Here is a 26,470-nt window from a genome sequence, read left to right as displayed (position 1 = left end):
GTTTTAACTCAAGTAATTGCCTACTTATAAGAAGACAAAGTTCTTAGCTGTGACAGTTTCCTACCATCTATAAGATTATAGACGGGAATAATCTTTGCCCCTGGAACATGGGAATGACCTTGGTCCATGTGTATTCTGAAAGACAGTGCTGCAACTGGGTTATGGTTACCAGATGCATCAACATTTCTTGGGAAATAACAGTGAGCAGCTTTAAGTAAAGGGTTTGATTTTTGTGTTGGTACCAAGTCAAAGCTAACATTATACATATGATGATCTCCCCTCTAGTATTAGCTACAACCCATATCTCATACAATAGTGGAAAAGGACTTTTACATTTTACATTTATATTGTTGCAAAATTGAGTGGATATTTTATATATTACACAAAAATATATTAAAACTACTTTTGGCACCTATGCCCTATGATAAAGATAATTTGAATTCCAGAAGGGAAACAAACTCCTCTGTGGGAACAGATATATAGTAATTAATGAACTATGTCAGGGTTCATGTCAAGTAACAGAAATTGCGAACAGATGAATAGAGAAATTTTATCTTAAAATTAAAATGTGTAATCCTAACTGCCATCTAATAGGACTTTGTTCATAACCAGAAGTCTACATATTCCAGCAATCAGAAGACCAGATGAATAATCCTTAAACTTGTTCTTTGGCTTCCAGGCAGGTGTCACACTGCAATCTATCAGAGAAAAACACTAATAAGCTCTGAATAAGTCAATAAATACAGAACCAGATTGGCAAGAGTATACTTATTCTCACTTCACCATCCTTCATATATACTTCATTCAAAATTATTTGTGTAAATGGTGTAAAAAAGCTGTAAAGTATTTACATAAGTGCTATAAAAAGGTTGTAAAAAAGGCTCTAAAAAGAATTCTTGAAATCATACTGAAAGAATTGAAATGGGCTATATTTTGTGTTGCCCTCTTATTCATGAGCCATATCAACCATCTGTCACATATGCAATACTGAGCAGGCCAATACCATCCTAAAGTCACAAGAACTGATTTTCAATATCTAAGAAAAGAAACAGAATAGCAAAAACAATCATAACTTGTCACTGAGTACAAAATATCCCATCCACGTTAACAAGCAGCTCTGAGTTGGATGTAGGAACTGATGATGTAATGATTATAGTATCAATAACAACTGTAACTTAAACTGGGTATCACTTGACAAAGAATCTAAAAATAATAAAGAAATTACATGGGAGAAAGAAAGCTAAAAATCTACACTAGTCCATGGGATAAATTTTCCTACATAATTTGCAGCTTTAAGGCTAAATAGAGCACATTTCTTTAATATAAAAACTAAAATTAGTCCCTTCTGCCTTTTCTCTACTTTTTAGAGTAAATAGCAGATAAATATATGTATATACATCTCCTTTTCATCATCAACACCAGACATGGGGTACACAGGACATATGCCTAATTTTATGAATTTTTAAGAACTGAAGATTGAATGAAAACATTCCTAAATATTTGCATCTCAGAGAATTCTTGTCGTCAGAATACCATTCAAATGTATTTATTTAGATTTTCACCTTATCTTTCACATTGTTCTGCTATAAAGTGACATGTCTATTTCTTCTGTCATATTGGAATTTATGCATTTCAAGCTTAGTCTTAATTGGTTTTATTTTGGTTGTGGTTATACTGTGAACTCAGTTCCTCTTCCTGGTTGCTAACACCACTATGTAGATATCCAGATATTGAATTTAATAAGACCAAATGTGGGAGAAGGGGACAGGGAAGATGGGGCGGGAGCGCACTGGGATGATTCTAACATCAATCATCTGTAGCCCACTCCTTCCCTTCTGGAAAATTCCCCACTGCCCCATTGGACCTCACCCCAAGAGCACCCTCTCCCCACATTCCTGTAGATGCACCCCCGACCACCTTACCTTGTCTCCTCCTCTGCGCCCTTTCCCCAACAAGCACAATTTCCCCAGTGGTTGAATTGTAGCCCTGACCCCACCTACCCTCTTCCCTTTATATACCCCGGTCCCACCCCCGGTTCGGCCGCCAGCTCACCCCAACACCGGCTCCCTTCAACTGCGGTTGCATCCCTGCTTTCCTTCCCTCCTTAAACCCTCAGACCATCTGCTAATAAACCCAGTTGGATCTGCACCAATGACTTCAGGCTTCTCCCTGGTTGTGCTGTTTGATATATATCCAGGACTGTGCGCGCAGTGGAAGAGGTGGAGCCGCTCCTACAGGACCCACGAAGGAGTGATTTGCCCACACCCACACAGGACGTTCCTCTGCGAGGGGGACCACAACCAAAGCCTGCTTCCGTTCAGTTGCATCATTGGTACTCTAGATGGAAACTCTAGTTCTTGTGACAGTCAGCAATACACAAGTGGACTGTCCATTACAATATTTCTCCACAACTGCCAAGTGTTTGCAAGCTTCTAGGAATCTGGTATAAAATTTGTATCTTAAGGGATAAAAAAAAAACAATGAAAGGAAACAGATGAAATCTTAGCAAAATGGTTTCTAACCCAAATATACTTAATTGATAGAGCACAAAATAATACCTATTCTTTTGAGATCAAATGCATTAATTAACATATTTACAGCTCTGTCTGGCCCTGGCATAGCAGAGCAATTTCCAATGACCTGTATCTGTGCAGTCCCCGATTTGGCAACTGAAGCCAATGGTCCAGGCATCCTTATTGGGGGGTAACATTTCTTAAAATAGACCATTTTTGTTAGATACACAGCTGCCTTAATGAAGGATGATTGTTGTATTAGAGGAAGGCAGAAAGGTTCAGCAAAATAATAGCATGAGATGGTGAAGTTGATGTCAGTTTAATTTAGACATTATTTGTGATATGAAAATAATGTTGAGTAGTAATTTAAATCAATGACTAACAAAATGAGGGTTTTTTTCTGCACTGTAGTGGATAGACATACTCAGTCTAGTCTATAATTTAACATATTAAACATGAGCCTCTCTTAGATGGCTCATCTGTTTCTGAGATAGGGATGTTCCATTTCCAGCTCTACAGTGTAACATTATAATAACACCACTGAGAATTAAGTTTTCTTTTTGACTGTTGCAACTTCAACTGTTGAAGGTCCTAAATTACACTAAAATATAATAATTTAATTGGTATTTTGTCTTTGAGTAAGATTCCTGTATAGCATTTTCCAGAAAAAGCACAAATCTTTGCTGAAAATTTAGTTTGGGAACTCTGCCAGGGTTGGATATTAAAGCAGCTGTGCTGGCAAAGTAAGACTTCAATGATCACCTAGACCTAAGCTTTCTACCACCTCTCTGGAAAAAGTTGTTGTCTGAAAGGTTCTTTTATCTCATACACTTTGATTTAGAACACTTATACATTATTGAAATCAGGGACCAGTTTAATTTCGAGGAGTGTTTAACAAAATCCATCAATATTCCTGTTTCATTATATAGCAATTAATTTCATTTATCTTTCCAGATAACTTGAAAATCAAGGAAAATTTTGTTTGGTTTGCACAGTTTTTTTTCTTTTTGGATCAGGGTGGGGGAGGATAAAAAAAATTTCGTTGAAAATCTGTGTTAGCTACTGGAAGCTAAGGTGATTAGTTCTTACATGCATATGAATGTCATAGTTAGTGATATATTCCTTAAATATTGGTATTCCTACCTTTCTACAGAAAAGATATCTTTTTAGAGAGGAAAAAAAAAAAAAAAAAGAAGTCTTTATTAGAACTGCATCTATGTTTTTTCAATTTCTATATGTCCTGGTTCTAAGCAAAATTGAAAAGTCTAGTTTCATCAGGAGAAAAATATCAGACAATCTGAAAATTACCCAACCTTTTAAAATTGCCTTTCTATTCTTTTGTTATAAAAGAAAAAATATTAAATAACTGGCAAATATGTCAGTTAACCTTTGACAAGTAAGTCTGCTTTTTCACAGAGAAAGCAAAATTGCTACACAGGACTTCTGCTAATAGACAGTTTTCTCCAGTATTTTTACTTCTGTACAAAAAAAATGCTTCTATCAATATAATGTTGATCGAGTGAGTGACCAGTACAAGCAGATGTAGCAAACTTCATCACAAAAAAGTTTGAGCTGTCTGGTTATGCCAAGATAAATCTGCTAAACAAGCAAGCAAACCCACCACACCAACACAGGAGTCACAGAACATGTGAGACCCTACAGAGCCATTGCTCCTTTGCTGGAAAAGCAATGAGTGTGGTGTGCCCTCCCTCACCAATAAAGAGCTATTTCTCATCAACCACAAGTCCAGCTTTAATACCATGAGAGACTAATTTGCTCTAGCTCTCATATTTTTTATAGCACCCCAATTTAATCACATCATCAGCTCATTAAACGTCCAAAGACTTCTGAAAATTTGTGTGCAAGAGGCTTTGAAGCCTCAGTCTTGTTCTCAAAACTAATTAATTTATTTGAAATATAAGTTCCTTTGCCATGAAATAAGGTAGAAAGACTGACATGAACTAGTGAGAGGAAAATTAGAACAATTGTCTGAAAGTTTGGTGTCATATTTCATCATGTTTTTTAAAAAATAAGTGGGATACCTGTATAAATGATAGGATTTGTGAGTTTAGAGAGGGAATGAATCCTCAAAATTCATGATACTCCTTGTTTCTACTTGTTGGACTGCAAGCCTCTCTGAGTTCCTCAGAGACAGAGATGAATGCAGGGGTTGAATTAAAGCCTTTAGAGAAATTGAAGGCTTCACAGAGATATGAAGTAGAAATGTAGGTTTAAATTTTAAGTAAGTGGAAGTGGTAGAAGTGAAAGTTATACAGTAAGTTCATTCCAGACATAACAAAAATCCAACAGAACTTTGCTTGAGCCTCTGGAACAGATAGAACTACATGCGTAAATAGATAGACCTATTCACATAAATAGATAAACATATATATGTAAATTTTAAGTATTAAAACAGATCGTATATTTACATAAATAGATAATAATATAAACATGTTTTTTAGGTAAAAATTGACATTACTTTCATACTACTTAAACGCATTAGAATCAAGTTTAGATTGGTTTAGAAACAATGGGTTTAGAGTCATGTTTTTAGCTGATTGGATGTTTCATGAATAAAATGCCCTGTAATGGAGTGCAAGAAATAACAAGCATAACAACAAGAAGAAGAGGAAGAAAGAACAAGAAGAAGAAGAAAAGAAAGAAGAAGAAAAGGCTATGGTCCCTGCTGTTGCTGCTCAGAACATTGGACTCTACGCCAGGGAACAATTGTAGCTGCTGCTGCTGCTGTTCATGCGTGGAACCTGGGACTCTATTCCAGAGAGCACCCTTGCAGCAGCAACTTCTGTTTGGAACTCTATGCCAGAAATATTTTAGCACGGACTTTAATAACTTGAACTCCTTGCCTTCGAGACTGATGTATTTATGCAATAAACAACTTTACTACAACCAACAACTGCTCATGTCTCTTTGAAGACCCGAGGCCCAAAACAAGCTTGACCCTACTCATGTAGGTTCCCTGAGTTCCTGTCAAAACATTTTGTTTTTCTCTCCCAGATAGAATATGCAGGTATTTTACATTTTAAAAACTACAATTAGATTCACCTCTGATTCTCTCAGTTTGAAATGTTAATATGTATATTTCTCAGGTATGACACCTCTTTACCCTATTTAAAAAGCTTATGTTTTTGCACACATATAAAAGACTGAAACAATTAAAACTAAAATTAAAATATCTACCTGCAATCTGTGTCCTTAAATACTCCCACAATTGTTACCCAATCACACTCTGCATAGTGCTTGGTACTACTCCTCCAGCTCGCTTACTGCTGTACATTGCAATAAATGCAAAGATAATGGTCTATCACAGCAGAAAATCATGAGTACATAAGAATTACTTTGAGGCACTGGTGGGATAAATCATCCATGAGGTTTAGTTGTGTAAGTGATTTTTGTTGTGCCTTATATCTTGCTCAGACTGTCTAAATAGATACACAAAGATACAGACTTTACAAAATTAAGTAGAAACATGAATGTATAATGATTGGCACATAATTATTTTAAAATCTGCATGTTTTCAATCCTCATTATGCTAATGAGATTTTTTAGGCTGAGAAACCAAGTAAAAATGAGAAATTAACTGGTCCAAATTTGATGTTGCTTGCTCTGATGACATTGCCTTGGCCTCCCATCGAGTTGCTCTTTCATTCTTCCTTCTTAACAGAATGGGGTTTGAAAATAAGATGGAAAAAGTTCATGGGTTATTATAAAAAAATGGAGATCCCTTACCAATTGCCATCTTGGGCAAAACAGTCTCAACTTAGGGAGTATTAATTTACGAATATTGATATTTAAAATTTATGTTAATGGCTAGAAACAAAGACAAAAGCTAAAACTCCTTTCATCACTCTCTCACTTTTCCCCAGACCTAACTCCTTCTCTCTGTTTTTTTCTATTGAAGAACACAGATGGGTGGGTAGTCAGGACTGAGGTGAGTCCATAACAATTCTTCCCTGCTACTCCTTCCGCCTCATACTTTTTCCCCATTCCTGAGTGGGTCGCACCATAAGCTGCAGTTTCTTTCATGAAATACTCACCTTCTGCTCCAGTGTAGTCATCCATGGGCTGTAGATGACAAATTGCTTTAATATGATCCTCCCAAACTGCACGATAATCTGTGCCCCAGGATCTGGAGCACCTTCACCTTGGTGAAGACAAGGCTATTTCTCATAGATGCCTTTCTCACTCCTTTCACTCTTACGCAGTGTTTTACCATCTCTTTAATGTGTTTTCCAAGAGGGACCAGCATCTTGGCTGAGGGGCTTAGCTGTGCCTGGTAGTCCTGGAGAAGGCTCAACCAGATCTATCTGGTTCTGGACAGCCCCAGCTCCTGCCAGTACATGGGCACCTACATCAGGAACAGGAACATAATTCCACTATTCCTGTTTTTACAATAGGGAAGCAAAATGATGAAAATCTGTAGCAGGAGAAAGAATTTTGAAAGAACATCTTACTGCTGCTGCCAACAACTCACAAGACAGGATAAATTCACAAAACTTCTTTCTCTAGGAAAGCTTGTAAAGATAGTAGCTCTCACTCTTTAAGTCAAAAATTATTACTCTTAACAAGCACAAATGTGAAGGATCATATATAATTTTTTTCCCTAAATTTCTTAACACCCTGATAATATAGCATTGCCATATGTGAATATCAATCACTCCTCCTTTGGCTACACTGGAGGTTCCCCAACATCATCTGGCTTCCAAACACCATTATTAGATGATTAGGGGTTCTAGAACAAATACAGCATGCATGTAAATGAGTTCCTAGGTAAGTTTCCAAAACTTAGGGTATGCTTCCAAATTTTCTCTGCTGTCAAGCTGCACTATTAAAGACCTAAGAGGTCTCTCCTAAAAATCCTTCCAGAAAGGAAGGATTTTTTTCCTTCCAGAAAGGAAAAATGTATAAAGAAGTTAACAAGAGAAAATGTGATGGAATAGGGTGCTCCTGTAGATCCTCATTCAAAGCATAAAATTTCTATGCCATTCTATTAGGAATTAGTATTTACTGGTCAGAACCTGCACATATGAATGTGAGGACATACTCATGAGATACAAACAAATGATAGCCAGAGAGATGTAATTTCCAAAGTAGGAGACAAAAAAACCAAATCTTGCAGATTGTCAAAAGTCCTTCATTGTATAGCACATCATGATTTTTTATGTGCAACATTATAATCTGAAGTATGCAAAATTTCATTGAAAGGGAGGCTACTTCACCATATAACAAAAAGATATGTAAGTATCAGTATAAATTATACAAGAAAAAGAGTCCTTTTACCTCTTGTAACTAAGAAATAATTAATTCAAAACTGTTTGAGTGATTATTTATCTCTTATTTTTTGGACATGCCACCATCTCAAGAGTACACTATCAGCTGTTATCAGTGTATTTTGAGCAGTTTATAAGTACAAAGTACAGATTTCTTTGGTTCTAATTTTCTTCTTAAAACAGTGTTGTCAACCCAGGACACTGTCTTTCATATTTCAGTGAATGAAAGTATTTAATCCATTGATACAAGTATAGTCTGCTATTTTTCCACTGTTAAAAAGCAGACAACTTAATACACATATTCAGTTTGATATTCTCAAATAAAAGGTACTCCTTAGAGTCACTGGTTGCTGTAAAATGCCTGAGTCTGAATGAAATGAGGAAGAAAAATACAAAGAAAAAGACATAATAGTGAAGTATCCTCTGAAGCATATTTCTGCAGTTGAGAAAGGAAGACAAGCAAGCAGAGGGAATCTGACAACACTACAGTGCCTCATTCAGCTCTGCCTCTTTCTTTTGGACGTATGAAAAGTTCAACTACAAATCATCTTTCAAAACTTGTTTTGAATAGCGCACAACTGTTACCACTGCAATATAGAAATCTGTGCATGGAAAAAAAAGTCAGGGAAAGATAAGAAAAAGGAGCTCCAACTACAGAATTCATTCAGCATCACTTACTTTATGGTTGAGTAGCTTAATATCATAGAGAAGTTTCCTTCAAATTATATTACATCAATATCTAATACATGAGAATGATGGAAAATATTTATTTTAATAAGAAAAAATTACTTTATGCCTTCAGGCAGAAACATGGATCTTTTATCAACAACTATAATCACTCAAAGCACCTACAATAGTGTGAATGGTGACTTGCTAGTAAGCACTTCAAATAACTGAGCTATCTTAAGATGTGTTGTCAAAGTACACAGCTTTTCTTACCAGCAAGATGTCAGATTCTTCTTTGAATATTCATTGTTTTAAACAAAAATATGCATTTAAATAACAAAAAATCTATTCCACTGACCAGTTTACTCAGCTCATGCAAAAGATATAAAGAAATAAAAACAAATATTATACAAGAGTATTACTTTAGTCTTTCACCTTTAAATCTCATAGTGTATCTGTAATTATCAAATAATAGAGGCAAGAAACTATCTGATAGATCTGATAACAGAAATTAAGTTTGTTATTCCATGCCAGGGCTTAAACCCTGATAGCAGCTACGTAGCATGGAGCTGTTCACTTCGCCTTGCCCTTGGAGGGATGCGCAGGATAATTAGAAAAAAAGTGAAACTTGTGGAATAATGAGTTGATTAGTTAAAACAAATTTTACTAATCATGTTAATGCTAATAATAACAATAAAAATACTTATAATATTGGAATGAAAATAAGAGAGAGAAAGGAATAGACCCCGAGAGAAGGAAACAATGCACTATACAATTTCTTACTACCCGCTGACTGATGCTCTGCAAGTCTCCAAGCAGCACTTGGCATCTCCCAGCCATCTGCCCCCAATTTATGTACTGGGTTTGATTTTTCTATGGTATTGGAATATCCCTTTGGTCATTCACCTCTCTTGGCTGTGCTCTCTCCTGGCATCTTGTGCAACCCCTCACTGGCAGAGCATAAAACACTAGCAACTCCTTCACTCAGAGTAAGAATTACTTAGCAAGAGCTAAAACATCAGTGTGTTATCAACACAATTCGCACACTGAGTACAAAGCACGGCACTGTACTAGCTACAAATGGGAGGAAAACCAACTCTAGCCCCACCAAAATTAGGACATTCCCACTTTTTGTGTGTAATTACACATCTGGAAATGATAAGTTATTTATGGTCAATACTACTTACTGTAGAATGTCTTCCACATTTCAGAATGTCTTCTACTTAATGTAGAATGCCTTCTACATTTCAGTAAAAAACTATGGATTGTGTATAGCTCTGCAAGGAATGTCTAAGAAAGACAAGCAAGCAAGCAGAGGGATCTTGCTTGTCTTCAGAAAGATCACAACTCACAAAAAGGAAATTAAAATTAAGACAAATTATACATTATAACAATGATTTGCTCAGCAGTAAAAACTGCAGGAATACTTTCCTTTTGACAGTCCATCCTCTTCCTTGACTTTCCTTAGTTAACAGAGAAAAATTTTTGGGGAGTAGAGCAGCTAGTGTGTCCACAGGCTAGAGATGCTGCACATTGCTAATGTTACAGATATCCCCATATAAATATTAGAATAAATAAGATTGCTTCTAGTAATAAAGCAAAAGTGATGAGAGTTTCCAACAGCACCAAGCTCTCTCAACAGCAGCAGTATGTCAAGAGAAAATGCACAGGACTTGCACTTGGACTGATCAGGATGCATTTTGACATCTTGATCAGAAGAGCAGGCAGGTAAATAACTTCAAAAATTTTCATGCATAAGCTGAAAATTCACCATTCTTTCTCTTCTTTTCCTTAAGGCTCAGAATTTCCAAGAACACAGCACCTTTGCTAAATATTACTTCTGAGACTTATCAAAACTGAATGGAACTTTCTTTGCTGTATTATTAGCATGTTCTTTCTTTTCAGGCTAATTTAAGAACTGTCATCACCCATGAGCTATATTCTGCTATTTCATCCTTATATAAAGAGTGATGGTATAATGTCTTTTCCTGTTACAACAGACTAAATTCAATCTGAAGAGTATGTATTGCTTTTGTTGTTGGTATTTATTCACAGAGATCTAAAATACATTTCTCATCCATGCTTAAAGACTATGCAAAAAATGAAAACAGTAATACATGATACACATGCCACAAAAATTGTTTGAAATAAGAGTGACTAATGCTATCTATTTTTATTACTGCTTTCTTATTTACTAAAACCAGAAGATCTGTGAAACTAATTCAGTGGTCCATTGAGAAATCAGTGAAATCAATGAGCTGTGGACAAAGCAAAATAATTAGGTATTTACTGCTGTAAACATTTTAAAATATTTCCTTTAAACATTTCAACACAGAGTAAACCAGGTGATGCTCTTAAAAGAGTTTCTAGAAAACACCCATAATGTCAATTTTTCAAAGGTAATTGAGGGCAAACAATAACAGAGAAGATTCAGACTTGCAACCCATCTGCTTTTGCTACTCTAGTTACTAAAAAATACCAAAAATGCATATTAAAAGAACCAATTAAGATTGGACTTGTGATTGGAAGTTAACTCAATTTAATAAAGTATAATTAGCATAACCTTTGTGGAAGAAAAGTCCTAATATGGGAAATGTCTTAATAATAGAACAATTTTAGCACTGCTTTCTTTAAGGAAGATGGGGATCATTATTTTTGATTCAGAGCTGGAGAAAATTAAATATAACAAATGCCATGACTTGCCAAACATTTATTTGGGACTCTTACAGGCATTTAGGCTCTCATTTCAGAGGCCAACATACGAACTCACAGATTCTTGTTTAGATCTTTCTAATTCCATATGCAACATCCAAGTCTTATCAGGACTTAAATTTAAGAAATGGATCTGGTAAAAAATAATAAGATTACTATGTAAGCCAAAATCAAGGCCTCCAAAGCTCTGTTACCTTAATAAATTCATGAGCAGCAAAATATGAAAATCTATATACCAGTTTTACTGCCAACCATATAGTTTCATATTTGTCTGTGATAGCTTATAATTAAAAAAATGCAAAAAGAAACCCAAAAGAAACACTTGTCTCTATCTGGAAAAGACAGACAAAAACTGCACACAAATATAAAAAAAGGATGTATCCAGGTTAAGGAAACTCTCAGCAGGACTCCCTGCGTAAATACAGTACTGTACTGATTGCTCAGGAAATAACTTATAATATGTTGGGGTTTTTTTCATTATTCCCAGTAAGTTCAGGGTTAAAAAGTCTGAAAGCCTCTCTGATGGAATACCCACATTTGGTCTTGACTACCAAGAAAACCACTGAAAATCCTTTTAGTATTATCACAGAAGGTAACAGTGATTCCTGGTTTGGGGCAAATTTGGGAGAAAACCTCCAAAAGGGGGCCCCTCCAGAAAGAAAAGCTACATGGCCCCTTCCCCCAGCCAGTTTGGGAAGGATTCCTAGGAGACAAGTGGAAAGAACCTGTTAATTTAACAGGCACAGCACCCCCCAGCACACAAAATGAGCAATACCAGATGACAACACTCTTTCATCAGTCTGAAAAAAGATGACAAATTCAGAAAGTCTCTCCTGGAAGTGGTTGCTCTGTTATCAGTCACTCCGGCACTGGGGTAGCTGCTGCAAGCCACAAAGTGCAAACACTTGGTGTTTCCCAGGTCCCAGTCCAGAGCAAGCTTGAGTGGTTCCAAAAAAAGGGAAAAATTTGGCCTTAGCTGAACTAACTAATGAGAAGAAGCAAAAAGTAAAAGCAAAGCAGGAGCAAAGCAGAAGCAAGAGCAAGAGCAAAGCAAAAAGCAAAGCAAAAAGCAAAAGCCACACTATGTACTGCCCCGTCTCTGTGTCCCACCAGTTGTGGGGGAGCAGACTGATAACGAACCAAAACATTCACTCTTCAGAGCCAGTCTTGAAGGAACAGAACATAATATCCAGCATAAACAGAACACACAAATGAGGATACAAGCATCAACATCACCGTAGGACACAGTGGAACTAAGTGAGTAGTATCCTGCTTAAAATTGTGTGAAAGGAAATTCATGACAATATTTTCCCATTGATCAGTTCTTAGCATGATACAAGAATTTTTTGAGTCTCTTCTGAAATGTGTGTGATGTGAGTATCTGGTGTAAATATATGTCTTTGCAGAGTTACATTTAGGGAAGCATGACATACCACATTGCTTTCCAAGTTCTTATACGTCTGGAAGGTATTTCAACGTTCATTTATCTTCTTATGGAACAATATGATTTGTATCAAAGAGATGATTGTATGTCAAAGTACCCTCTGCCATCACTGGCCTAAATTACACATTAGAAGCATAAATATCACAAAATAAAATAATTTAGATCAGTACAACAGCATAAATTCTTGTGGGGAAAATGATGTATTAGAAAAAACCTTCCAGTTCATTGGTTGCTTAGAGGACCACAGTTACACAGAGAAGAAGTTTTTGAGTCACTTGTAAAAGGCATTTTCACTTTTTTGTTTCAGCAAATGTAGTTCTCAAGCAAAGTTACTCTAAACATTATCCCATGGAATTTGATCACTCTCCCTCTATACTGACCAAAGCTAAAAGTCTTGTGCTAGTATTTGATAACTAAGGGTATATGTTTAGGAAATCTTACTTCTTATGTGATGGAAAAAGGCAGAATGTGTACTGTGATCATTCTTTCTGCATAGTAATTTAGAAGACACCAGTTTCAGAGACTTTGAAGACAATTTTTTCCTAGTATCTTTGAAGGCAATTCTTTCCTAGTGCCATGTAGGACTAAGAAAAATCACATCATCACTGCAAATAGTTCAGAGACTGTATATGTTAAAGAAAAAAAAAAAAAAAAAAACCTCTGCTTGCAAGAAAGAGGTCTCTAATGAATGGGTGTGCAAGGCTATTGTCCATGAAGTAGATCGGAGGACTGAATAACTCATATCAACATTGGACCAAAATCTGAACTCTGATCCTAATAATCTCCACAAACTCTGTTTGGCTGGACGATTTGAAAGATTCTGTAGCCTGAATTTTATTAATTAAATTACTAAACTGAATCCATTTATGCCAATATTCCAGATTTCTGGAGGAGAGACAACTCCAAAGGTCCATGTAGTTACTGATTTCAGAACAGGAATCGGTGTAGTCTCTTCAGGACTGCTGTGTAAAATGGTCTTTAATGAGAAGAATACCCAGAAAAGAGATAGCATTTTAGCATTCTAGTCTGATTTCATGCCTTTGTGACACGTATCTTATATCAGCAAAAATGTACTACTGTTTTGTCTCATTGACCAATAGAAAACAGACAGTATTTATAGCCATTACTGACTAAAAAATCAAACAAGAAAGTAATTTTGTCATTACTTTGTAACACCTGGAAAGTATGGTAAAATGTCAACTCCTGGTTGACATTCATAAAGCCTATCATAAAGACAGAATATTCTCTACCTAGATGATGATGACATTCCTGTATCATTCTTCAGTTCCAAAATCTTGTGATCCCTGTGTACTTTCTCCCTGGGCAGCTTAAGTGTCCTTGGGGAGATTATTTTGACCTGTACAAGAGGAATCAGAAAAATGCAGTCAATCAGCAAAGCCTTTCCTCTGTTCCTGTGTTTCCTGTGAATCACTCACAGTTCATGAAATAATGTTAATTAGTGGAGAAATTATGGTATCTTTTCTTTCATTTGCTTAATATATTTTAATAACTAGCATCTAATGGCAACCATGTATGCTGGATGCAATGCTACGGATGACTGAAAGGAGGAAAGAAATTTTTTGTCTTCCAGAGGAAGCTGTTGGCAAGACTTCTACCACCCTTCCTCAGATGGCTGGTGCAGATGGGAGGGATAAACCAGGCATGTCAAAGGCCCAACACAGAGGTAATCTCCTGGTCCCAAAAGGTCTTCAGTGCAACCAAAAATCAGCATCTTAGTATGGAGAGCAGATGTGGGAAGAGATAAAAGAAAATAAGTATTAATAACTTAAAGGCCTTGTTTTACACTATAAAAGCCACAAAAATTATCACAAAGGTAAAAGCATCTTACACATTCCCTGGAAACATGTAAGATGGCTACTTCCTGAAGCTGGATGCATCTTCATGGTTACTTTTCTGGAAATTGAGGGAAAGGATTTCAATGTGTGCCCTGTTGGGCGGCTGGTCATGGCTTGACCTGGATGCCTCAACATTCCAGAGAGAGGTCCTGCAAGACACAGCTTTCTAGGTGTCTCAGGCAGTCTTTCAGCCACCAGATAACCTCAGCAAGGGGCAGGCAGTTCAGCTCTTAGCATTGATTTTCAGCTCTTAGCAGTGATTTTCAGCTCTTAGTGATTTCAGCTCTGCCTTGAGAGGTGTCCCCTTGCCAACACAGGAACAAGGAGAGAGGAGCGTTGTGTGGTTGTTCTGCAGAGGTAGCCTTTATTCCAGCACCTTGCTAAAGATGCCTGTGATGACAGCTCCCTCCTGAACAGGGCAGAAACTCAGGTTTTTATGGGGAAAAGCCTACAAAGAAGGCTGTGGGGGGTGGAACCAATCAGTCTCAACAACAAATCAACATGGGACTCCAAAGCATGTAGGGAACTCACCATGACCAAGAAGGATTTCTCAATCCAGGAGAGTTTGAGAAGATCTTATCCAATTCAAGGGATACCTCTCCAATGGAGAGGGTTGGCATGCCTATCTGTCTCCACAGTGCTCCATCAGCAAATGGATTGTAAGATGCATTGAATCCTACGTTATTTCTTTGCTAGCTATAATAATTGGTACGTCTATGGTGTATGTTATCTACTAGTTGTTTTCCTTTTTTTTATTTATTCCTGTGTAGTAAATAACCTGTTTAAAGTCTTATATGAGAGTAGGTTTAAGGGTGCTGGCCACCCCAAAAAGATTACTGTCTGCTGCCAGAAGTCTGGACAAAAGGCAAGGACTTATCTAAACACTCGTATCTATTTGTAACATAAGCCATGGCTCAAGATTTTTTCTTAGCCATCCTTTTCCTTTAACAAAACAAAATAACCCAAACCAACCAACCAACCAAATGCCTCCCCCAACAAAACTCAAACAACAAAACTGCCATCACCACCAAAAATACCAACCAACCAAAAAAAAGCAGCGTAGAATTGCAGGACCACTATAAAAGAAGCAGCAAACTGGCAGGACAGCTTTACATCAGTATAGTAAATTTAGATGTTGGCTGCATCCAACCCCTCTGTCAAAGCAGTTTTATCATAGTTTTATCATATTCATGTTGATGCAGGAGATCTCTGATGCCTGTGGAAATAAGACATTTCCTCTGTAACACCTAGAATATTATGATATGGTATGTAGGTAGAATTCGTTGTTAAGCACAATACATGCTTAGAAGATTCAAAACCCCGTTGTGACCTATATGTATGTCCAGAATATTTCTTCAATGCCATGCTTTTTACAGCATATTAATGTAATTTTAATATGCAAAAGTTAATAGTCTCTACAAATTTTCAGCCATCTAGTCTCTCTCTTCATCATGTAATTTCTTAATACATAGGAGAAGTCAAAATTTATGACCAGCTCTGGTGAAGCTGAAGATTAACAGTGAGATACATTATACCATAATTTCTTTTTGATCAATCAAATTGATTCATTAAAAAGAAGTTGAGTCAAATTGAGTCTTTAATTTGCTTCCAGTTTGATCCTACTTTGTTCATTATTAAATTTCATAAACATTCCGTCAAACCAGATGCCAATTATTAAATGTCAAAACACCTATCAAACAGTTTCTATTCACAATTAATAGAAGGATTATTTTTGTTATTCACAAGAAGTTCTTTCTGGACATATACAAAATTAATCAGAAATAAAACTAAATCTTTAAATATGTTAAAACTATATATTACACCTAGCTTACATTTCAGTTGTCCTAATAGTGGCTATTTCTGTAATTTCAGAATTCATTTCCTATGTTACACAGAAGAATACAGTAAAATAAAGGGATTTCACATTACCTGTACAGACTTCCAAAGGATACATGTCAGGAGTCTTTGTACAGAATTATAGAAAAGATAAGTCGTATCTGAGAGAGGAGTAGTCAGCATGCAGAAGTTATCTGGAGGCAGCTCCCACTTATGGTAAAGCTTCTCACAGGAAAATGATGTTTAACCACGTCACAGCAAACAGATGCTTCTTGCCTTTCTTTCTCATGTTGATTTGTAACAGCAAAACATTAAGTTAAAGTGAAGCACATAGTATCTTCAGGCAGAAGTAATTCTCTTCACTTGTATTTTCATTGAAAAACCCTTTTGTTGCCTTTTCAGGACAAAACTGTGTCTTTAAGTCATAGAGCCAAAGAATGGAAAGACCTTTAGGATCACCAAATCCAACTGTTAAGCCAGCACTGCCAAATCCATTACTCAACCAAGTTCTTCAATGGCACATCTTCAGATCTTTTAAATATGTCCAGGGACAATGACTCCACCACTTCCCTGGTAAACCTATTCTAACACTTGGCAACTTTTCTGGCTATGAAATTTTTCTCAATATCCAGCCTAAATCTCTCCTGCCACAATTTGAGGCGTTACCTCTCATCTTCAGGCTGTTACCTGGAAGAAGAGACCATCTGGATACACTCCCCTCTCAGGCAGTTGAAGTGAGTGACAAGGTACCTTGTGAGCCTCCTTTTTCCAGGCTCTGCACCACCAACTCCCTCAGCTGCTTCAGATCAGACTAATGCTAGAGACCCTTCCCCAGCTCTGCTGCCCTTCTCTAGATTCACTTCAATGAATCAATGTCTTTCTGGTCATGAGGGGCCCAAAACTGGATACAGGATTTGATGTGTGATGTCACCAATGCTGAATACGGGGGTACAATCTACACCCTGATTATGTTGGTCACACTAAACTGCTGTTTTCCAGCTGCACAATGGCTTCTTTGTTGCCCATGCTGCATTCACTGGTGTAGATACACCCCAGCTGAGCTATTAATCCATTTACCCATGGTGACTGGGGAGGGAATTTCAGGATCTTTCTTTATAACTCTTGAAATAAAGGTTTACTTATTTAAAAATACTTACTACAAGGTGCTGTTCTGAACAGATAGATCAGAATCTATCTTCTTGCATTCTACTTACTGGCCATCATGGTGGAGTAAATAAAGAGTCTTTCCATTAAGAGAGAATTTTAAGAAATATTTGAAAATATACACAAAAGTGTGTGAAATGTTAGTTAAAGGCGTACTGGTCACTCTCATAAACTACAGAAGCATGGAGGAAAATAGAAAGTAGAGCAAGGAATACCTGGCTGTGCTTAACCATGCTGCCACTGATGTCTAGGAGGACCATTTTGGACAAAGAAAGGGCAGTGACAGAGAACATAACTAGTCCAAAAGATTGAAGTACAGTAGTGTACTCCTAAGAGACCTGTTGTGATCACCTTGTCTGACTTGCAGTGATGCCTTTTTCAACCTAGAAATGGAACAACAAACACTTCTGAGATAATATTGATATTAGAGGTAATATAAACCTGGTCTTTATTGGAGGTCTCCAGGGGCAGTTATGGAAAAATGTCCACAAAAGCCCACCTACATGGGGGTACACACAGTTTTATAAGTTTGGTAAATTAGCTTAATTGACTAAAAAAGTGCCAATTAGGAGTACAAGTGATGATGCAATTCTCCCCATAGATAAAGCCCCTTCCAAGTCCTCCCCCCTCAGATGGAAACTGAACTTCTTGACTAAAAGTTGTCTTCAAGAGTTGGTTTTGGCTTGGATTCCTAAGGAGAACCAAGATAGAATAGCGGCTTTGTAATATGTTTGATCTTTCTGCCTATCAGGACAGGAAAAGTACTAGAAAAACTAGCGACAGATGCAGTAATAGGCTACAGATCTCCAAATATGTGTGTGAAGAATACAGAGAAAATGTAAAAGAAAAAAAGGCAAAAATCAATAGGTATCACTAACTCAGCAAAAGCTCTAGGTTTTCATTAATTATTTGTTGCTGACCAATGGCAATATGCCAGGAGAAATCAGGATTTAAACTTTAGAGACAGAGTTGATTCACAGTCTTTATTATCCATGTTCATGAGCTTTTTAAAAGGAGGGAATCTTTTTCTTTCACTTGCTTTGCATTTGGATTATAGTACCTCACTGACCCTTGCCTGATGGGCTGAGAAGTTTCTGTTTGCTACATTTATACTTATTATTAAAAGACCTACAATTGGTTAAAATAAGTACTAAAAATTTATTTGTTTCATATATGGAATAATAATTAATATGATCCTTGCTGAATATTCTTCAGTTGATAGAGACCTTGAAGAATTTGTGGACACCTGAGCTGGATATATTATTTAAAAATAAATTGTGCATGTGCTTTCAAAATCTCACATTTATTAAATTATTCTTGTATGTTCAAGCTTTGTTTGGAACACTTCATACCAACTTAGAATCCTACACTTCAAGGCAACAGAAACTACTTCTGTGCTTCCTTATGTATCACTTTGAATATTGATATATAAATTAATATTGTTTGCTTATTTTCAGATTACCAAGTAGTCCAGATCCACCAGTATATCTTTCATTATTAAAATTTTCTCAGTAGCTCTGTGATAATCTTTACTATAATAATTGTCATAATAAATATGTTTTCTTCTGAGGTACTGATAAAAATCAAGATAACCAATATCACAGAAACATAATGAACTCTTTGGCGAAGGCTATTTTCTCACCTAGAAGTCCATACTTGAATATTCTTGTTGTTTTTCCCTCCCTCTAAGATGATTTCAGTGTTCCATGATTAATCACTGATCCAGCTAAGCAGTTCCCAAAAAGTTTATTAGCATTTGCTCCTTAACATCCATGCAGTTTTTATTACACCTGAAAGCATTGCAATAGCTACCCTCCACTTCATACAAAACAAACTTATAATTGTTAGACATACCTTTTTCTGAGAAGGTCTCATTATGGTGTCACTGAAAGTTTTTTGTTTCTTGTATAGTTCTCAGTAAAAAAGATAAAATTCTCTAATTCCCAAATGCCAATTCAATCTTTGAAACTTTATTTCCCTTGTCGATTTACAGAAACTTTACCTTCTAATTTATATTAATGACCAACAATCTCCTTTTAGTTTCAAGAGTAAGAGATTTCTTTTATATGTCAGTGTCTTGGTTTGAATTAGACAGGTGTCTGCTAAGGTATGCAGGAGCCTCCCTCAAAATAGAAAATGTAAACCCTCTCCCTCTGAATTATTATAATTTTGAAACTAAGGGACTCTCAGGCAAAAATATGGGAATAGGAATAACAGTTCTTTACTAGGAAAATTAAAATACAAATGCAATAGTATAACAAACAAACAAACAAACAAAAAACTCTACTGTTGAAGGGCCTTACTGACCACCTCTTGTCTCTCCAGATCACAGATCATTTTGTGGATGGGGATCACAGCAACTCTATTCACCCAATGCTGCCGGTGGTGCACTGTCGAGATGGCAATTGGTACTTGTCGCTCTTCCACCCTCAGGAATCCTACTGCAGGTGGGTTTTCTGATAGTCCAGGCAAGGTGTTCAATTACTTAATGTTCTCTGCTTCTACAGCAGCTATTCCAAAAACCTCCCTGAGTCCCTTTGGGTTTTTGTAATAGCTGTTTTGGAGGAAGTCTATGCCTAGAATTCACGGGGCCTCTGGGCTGGTTACAATAGGATGCTTTTGCCACTTCTTCCAGGTCAGGCTCACCTTGGCTTCCAACAGGGTCAATTGCTGTGATCCCCCTGTCACTCCAGCAATGGAAACAGGCTCTGCCACTGAATGTTCCAGTGGCATTAGGGTACACAGCTCACCAGTATCAACTAACACTTCATATTTTTGTGGCTCTTATGTGCCAGGCCATGAGATCCACACCGTCCAAAAGACCCAGTTTTCCCGTGCCTCTTCTTGGCTAGAGAAAGGCCCCCTCTAGCCCTGGTTATAATTTTCTTCCTGGGCATACATACTAGAAGTTCTTTTAAGGGGTTCTGACAGATATGGCTTCATACCAGGCAGCTCTGTCATGGGAGGCTGAGGCTGCCTTCACTTTACTGGAACTCCCTTGGTTAGTGTTTTCCTCCCTGAGTTGATACACCTGTGCTTCCAGGAGAGAAGTGGTTGCCCATCCCACCTTCCCATGTCTTCCCCACAGTCACACAGGAAGAACCACAGGTCAGCTTGTGAGGTGTACCCTCTCTTTTTAGCTGGGGACATTGGGGTCTGACTTTGGGGCTTGTGACTCTGGTGCACTGGTGCTGCATTGATCTTCTTCACCTCCTCCCTCATCTCCTCTTTAAACTCCTCTTTGAATTCCTTAACCATGGCAGACACATGAGTCTGCATCAGGCCATTGATCATACTCTCATAATTTCTAAGATTGTTGGTGACAGAACCCACTGTCTCTTGGTTGATATCAGCATTAATTGTTACAATGGAGGTGGTGTACTGAGATGGTCCTACATTTGCCAGATTCCACAGCATTTGCCCTGTGCACCTGACCTTGTCAGAGTCATTATCATGCTGTCCGCTCTTCCCAAAGAGTACCTCCCATACTGCCACTTCTCTCAGCTATTGGATCCCTTCCTCAAGGGTCTTCTTGCACATTCTATGATGATGCTCCTGTATTGTCTCTCTGTGGACAAACCTCTTTCTTACACTCATTAAAAGCTTCTTCCAGAGGGAGAGACCCTGGTTCCCTTATGAATACCTGATTCATATGTGACTCGGGTCAAGGATCCCAAATTCCTTGCCTAATCACCATCCACTTGCACACCTGTACCCATAAGGTCCCAGAATCGAAGTATAAGCCTCATACGCCTGTCATACAATGTCTTTGTGCAGATTATTGAGACTTTCACATGTCAGGGACTCAGTGATGATCTCAACTGCTGGCTCCCCTGTGGGTTGTTGAAGGCCCTCTTTTCTTATCTTTATTATCTGCTTTGATTTCATCTTAGACTTCCTCATTTCCACTGGAGTGACTGCAGCTGGCTGTGACGGTCCTTGCAGTTCAGCTGGAACCTGGACAGTTGAAATGTCTGTGGGTTCTATTGCTGCACCATTAGACTCTCCCTCTTCTTGGTAGTGGGAGGTTTTCTCACCAGCTGGGGAAATGTATTCCTCCAGCATCTGGTGTATCTTCTCTTCCATTACCTCCATCCAAATGTGGGTGGTTTATTTTTGAGGTGGGATCTGGGGCGGGCTTAGGTGGTGGGGCAGCATTCCTAGTCTCTGGGGCTATGTCAGGTTCTGAAGCAGCATCCCTAATCTCTGGGGTAGGTATCAGGGTGGTTATCCAAGTCAATCTTCCTTTACCTCTAAATGTTAAATAGAACAGGCATATCAGCAACACCAACCAGTATGATATCATTGTCATTTAGAGAAGATTTGAACCCTTCAAAAGGCGGTGAGGTAGACTCAAAGAGCTGGTTTGGAGAAAATTTCCCCTGGTGTCATTTCCTCACAGTAGGTACCATTATTGTGTGTGACAGGTCTGAATCCATATGCCCGCCTTCCAGAGGAAGTTAAAAATCTATGAGTTCCTCACCTTATTAACCCATAAAACTGGACAAAAGCCACAGCAGACTTAGTTATGGGGCCCATGTTTAGATAAGGGCCTGCAAATGGGCAAAATATAGCCACAACCACATGCCACCCAATCCAGGATAAGCATGGTGACATCCAATGAGGTTTCTGTATCTAGCACACAAAAAATTAGGTTAATCAAGAACTATTAACCTAATGAATTAGGTTAATCAATAACTCTTTTCACTCTTTTTCTCTTGATGCCCTCATACCTCACATTAGGTGCCAAAATCTGTCTTGGTTTGAAAAAGACCTAAGAAAAAGTCTTCTAAGGAATGCAGGAGCCTCCCTTAAAATAGGAAATGTAAACCCCCCCTGTTACAGGGCTTGCAAGGGTCTTCAGGGTGAGTGAGAGACAAGAATGTTAACTCCATGTTCAGAAGGCTTGATTTATTAGGTTATGATATATATATTACATTATTACTGTACTAAAAGAATAGGAGAGAAAAGTTCTCAGAAGGCTAGCTAAGCTAAGAATAGAAAAGGAATGAATAAACAAAGGGCTGTGTCTCAGCAGAGACTGAGACCCAGCTCTGCCGTGAGTGGTCAGTAAATCCAAACATCCACAGGAGACCAATCTCGGATCCACCTGTTACCTTCCACAGCAGCAGATAACCATTGTTTACATTTGTTGCTGAGGCCACAGCTTCTCAGAAGGGAGAAAAATCCTAAAGAAAGGATTTTTCACAAAAGATGCCTGTGACATTTCACCTTTTAAATTCTATTAAATTAAAAAGAGAGGTGTCTGTAATTTTCTCTGCGGTGCACATGCAGATGAAAGAACAAACACTTGACGGGTTATCTGTTGCCAATCCAAATCTCAATCAAGTGCTGGTGTGGAATGAACAGAGAATTTCTTCACCTGTAGGACATACAGTACTAACAAATCACCAAAACAATCTTACAATCTAAGAAAATGCAAAAAACAATGCAAAGAAAATTCAAGTCCAAACAGCTGAGTTTCAGGAAAAAGTCCACGGACTGAAGATGTTCCTTTTTGCCATCTCTGAAAATCCTTTTTGGTCCTGAAACAGGCTTGCTGCAGAAAAGTCCATCAATAGTTATCAAAGTCCATTGACAGTCATCAAACAATTTCAAACAATTTGAGACAACTTCTGGAATGTCCTTTTATGGCCTTTCAATGTTTCAGAGCTGCTGCCAGCTATTCAACTCTTTTTATTTAATTTTTTTTTTTTTTTTAATTAGAAAAAGCAGCAGCAGCAGGGCAGAGCCAGAGAAAGGCCCTGGGGTGCCCTGGCCCAGGGAGAGGCACCAGGAACCCCAGATCTGGCCCACCAAAGGCAGGCCAGGGCCCATAGGGGAAAGCAAAACCCCCAAACCCATCAGGAGGCCGGGCGGTGGCCCTGGCCCAGGGACCCGTGCCCAACAGCCCAGGCCCAAACCACGAGGCAGGCTCTGCCTTGCCACAGGCCTGCACCCTGCTGCCAGTACAATTGCAGAATCGGTGGCCACACACTTCTTTTCCCCAAAATCACTGAGGCATGCCAGCAGCATGGTGAATAGAAGAAGCCCCAAGAATGCTCATCTTGGGTCTAGGAATGTTTGTTTCCCACAGCAAGCAAGCCATGAACACTTCCCGCTGTGCCCTCTGCCTCTGCAATGCAAATGCAACAGGTGTGTCTCCCATCTGCCTCACGGCACCAACCCCTCTGGGCTGGGGACCAAAGGCAGAACTTTCGGGACCCACCTGCCCCTTGTCGCTGGGGTTCAAGAGGGGCGGCAGAGATGGCAACCTCCAAGTGGCAGCAAGTGACCAAACACCCCCCAACCCACCAAGAACGCTGATCTTGAATGCCGGCAGATGGGCTGCACCCACAGCCAGCTGGCGAGCACCCCCTCCTCCACAGAAGGAGAGACCGGCGTCCTCTTCCCCTGTCCCAGCTTCCCCCGCAAGGGCAGCCCCGGGATAACCCGAAAAACTCGGGGGGGAGCCACGCTGGATGCAGGAGCCGCCGCAGGATGCTCTGAGGGTCCTGCGGGTTCGGCGACGTCTTCAGCATCATCCCGAACAGGCACTGTCTCGGCTTGAGGCGGCGGGGATGTGCGCTGCTGTGTCCCCTGGCTCTGGGAGCGGCAGCAGGCACGGTGTGGGGTCAGCAGCGTCTTCTGCCGCTGGCTCTGGGGTCAGCTGTGGAGGCGCAGTTTCAGAAGCCGGCGGAGTGCACATGGGCAGCGGCGGGGCTGGCACTGCCAGCGGCGGAACAGCCGGGTGGGGCGGCAGCGGAGGATCGCTGTTGCTTAGCAACATCAGCTCCGCTGCAGGGAGCGGTGTTCCTGAGCTCTCAGGTGCAGGCGTGGAAGCCGGCGGAGGCGCAGGAGGGATCGCCCGGGGAGGCGGCCGCGGAGCGGCTCCGGGAGGCGACTGCGCCGGCCCAGCAAGGGGGAACTCGGAGACCGGTACCGCCCCCATCTCTGAGCAGGGCAGGGTCCAAGAGGCCGGCTGTGGAGGGGCCTGCCGGGCTTCCAGGGGCGGTGCCCGCGGCGCTGGCTGGGGTGGTGCCGCCCACTCCCATCCCCCAGGAGAGAGAGAAAGGGGGAAGGAATGCCTCCGTCTGGACATGCTCTGAAGACACAGTAAAAAAAACTTCTTTGGCTCGCAGCGAAACTTCGCCCCCCCACCGAGATGCAGGGGGGCTGGAAAGCAGCAGATCGTCTTCCTCCAAAGGGTCTTCTGCTGGAGACGGGGGAAATGGAGCTTGTCCCTTGCAGTTAGCAATCCAGGGAAAAACAGCTACTCTCCTTTTCAAAACTGGAAGGAGTATTCTAAATGCTGAATAGATCCCGGGGTAACCAAACCCACGGTCCAAAACGAATTGGAAAATGGAGTCCATGCACTCCCATACAAAAACATCCAGAGCATACAGCAGATTAGTAAGAAACCCAAAGAGCTTTGCCCATCGAAAAAACTCATAGAAATCTGTCTCCAACAGGAGAATTCCTCCTCTTCACCCCATTTTTGCCAGAGGGCAATAAGTTTCTCCTCTGAAGCAGAGAAATGAACCTCATCCTCTATGGGGGAAGTCCCCCACATCAGCAGCCACAAACTACGAAGGGCCGAATTTTCAGGAAGGGAAAAGCGTACAGTACCTTTTGAAAAAGTCCAGCATGCTCTGGCCAGCTCCATGGTGCTGCTAGGCCATCCAAACATGTTCCTGGAGGCTTTTCAGACAATTCTCTTTGTGGTCAGCCTTGCTGTGAACTCTCTCCAAATCAGGATCTTCAGTTCTTCAGCTCCTGGCTAGAATCCACTTCTGTGGTCACTTGTGAAGCAACCATCAATGCCGCACGTTCAGGGTTTACCCAGTGCAGCACTTGCTCCTCTGGGGTCTCACCAATTGATGGTTTTCCTCCTCAGTTGGGGTTCACCAATTGTTACAGGGCTTGCAAGGGTTTTCGGGGTGAAGAGAGAGAAAAGAATGTTAACTCCATGTTCAGAAGGCTTGATTTATTAGGTTATGATATATATATTACATTATTACTGTACTAAAAGAATAGGAGAGAAAAGTTCTCAGAAGGCTAGCTAAGCTAAGAATAGAAAAGGAATGAATAAACAAAGGGCTGTGTCTCAGCAGAGACTGAGACCCAGCTCTGCCGTGAGTGGTCAGTAAATCCAAACATTCACCCAAGACCAATCACGCATCCACCTGTTGCATTCCACAGCAGCAGATAACCATTGTTTACATTTTGTTGCTGAGGCCACAGCTTCTCAGAAGGGGGAAAAATCCTAAAGAAAGGATTTTTCACAAAAGACGTCTGTGACAGTAAAGCCCCTTCCTCCCTCCCTCCAAATTATCGTAATTTTTAAATTAAGGGTCTCTCAGGCAAAGATATAGGAATAGGAACAACAGTTCTTTACTAGTGTGTATAACAAGGCAAAACAAAACTACAATATTTATGGCATTAACAACAAACAGAACCAGGGACCCGGTAACAGTTCCCTTGCCGGCAGTCCCTCTGCCCTTTCGTACAGTTGCTATCAGAGCCGGCAGCAATGAGCAAAACTCCTGGGCTGGTGGGCAAGATATATCAGCACTTTCGCAGTAGCTGGAACTGTGGGGACATGCCGGCAAGGCAGCACGGTACAGGCTACAGCATGCAGAAAATGCAGAGCAGTAACGAAGAAACAGCGGAGGCGGGACAGCGGTGGCCCGGCTCTGAGAAGAGTAGGGAGAGGTGAAGTTCCGGATTCCACAAGCAGATAGTGATCGGTCATTCAGGGCTGAGATACAGTGGTGCTGGTGAATTCTCCTCGCAGTAAGCAACAGCCTGGCAGTCCGCCTCTGATGCTGCAAAGCGAGAGAGGACTGCCCCCAACCCCGTCTCCTTTTTTACCTACTCCCATTCTCGCGGTGGTATCTCTGCCCTCCCCCCCCCCGCCCCGCCAGAGAAACTCCCAAACCCCACAGGAGTTCCCCCTCCTCGCCATCTGTGCTTATTTGCAACTCAGTG

Source organism: Zonotrichia albicollis, chromosome Z (assembly GCF_047830755.1).
Source record: "Zonotrichia albicollis isolate bZonAlb1 chromosome Z, bZonAlb1.hap1, whole genome shotgun sequence".
NCBI classification, from domain to species: domain Eukaryota; kingdom Metazoa; phylum Chordata; class Aves; order Passeriformes; family Passerellidae; genus Zonotrichia; species Zonotrichia albicollis.
This window is presented reverse-complemented; position numbering follows the sequence as displayed.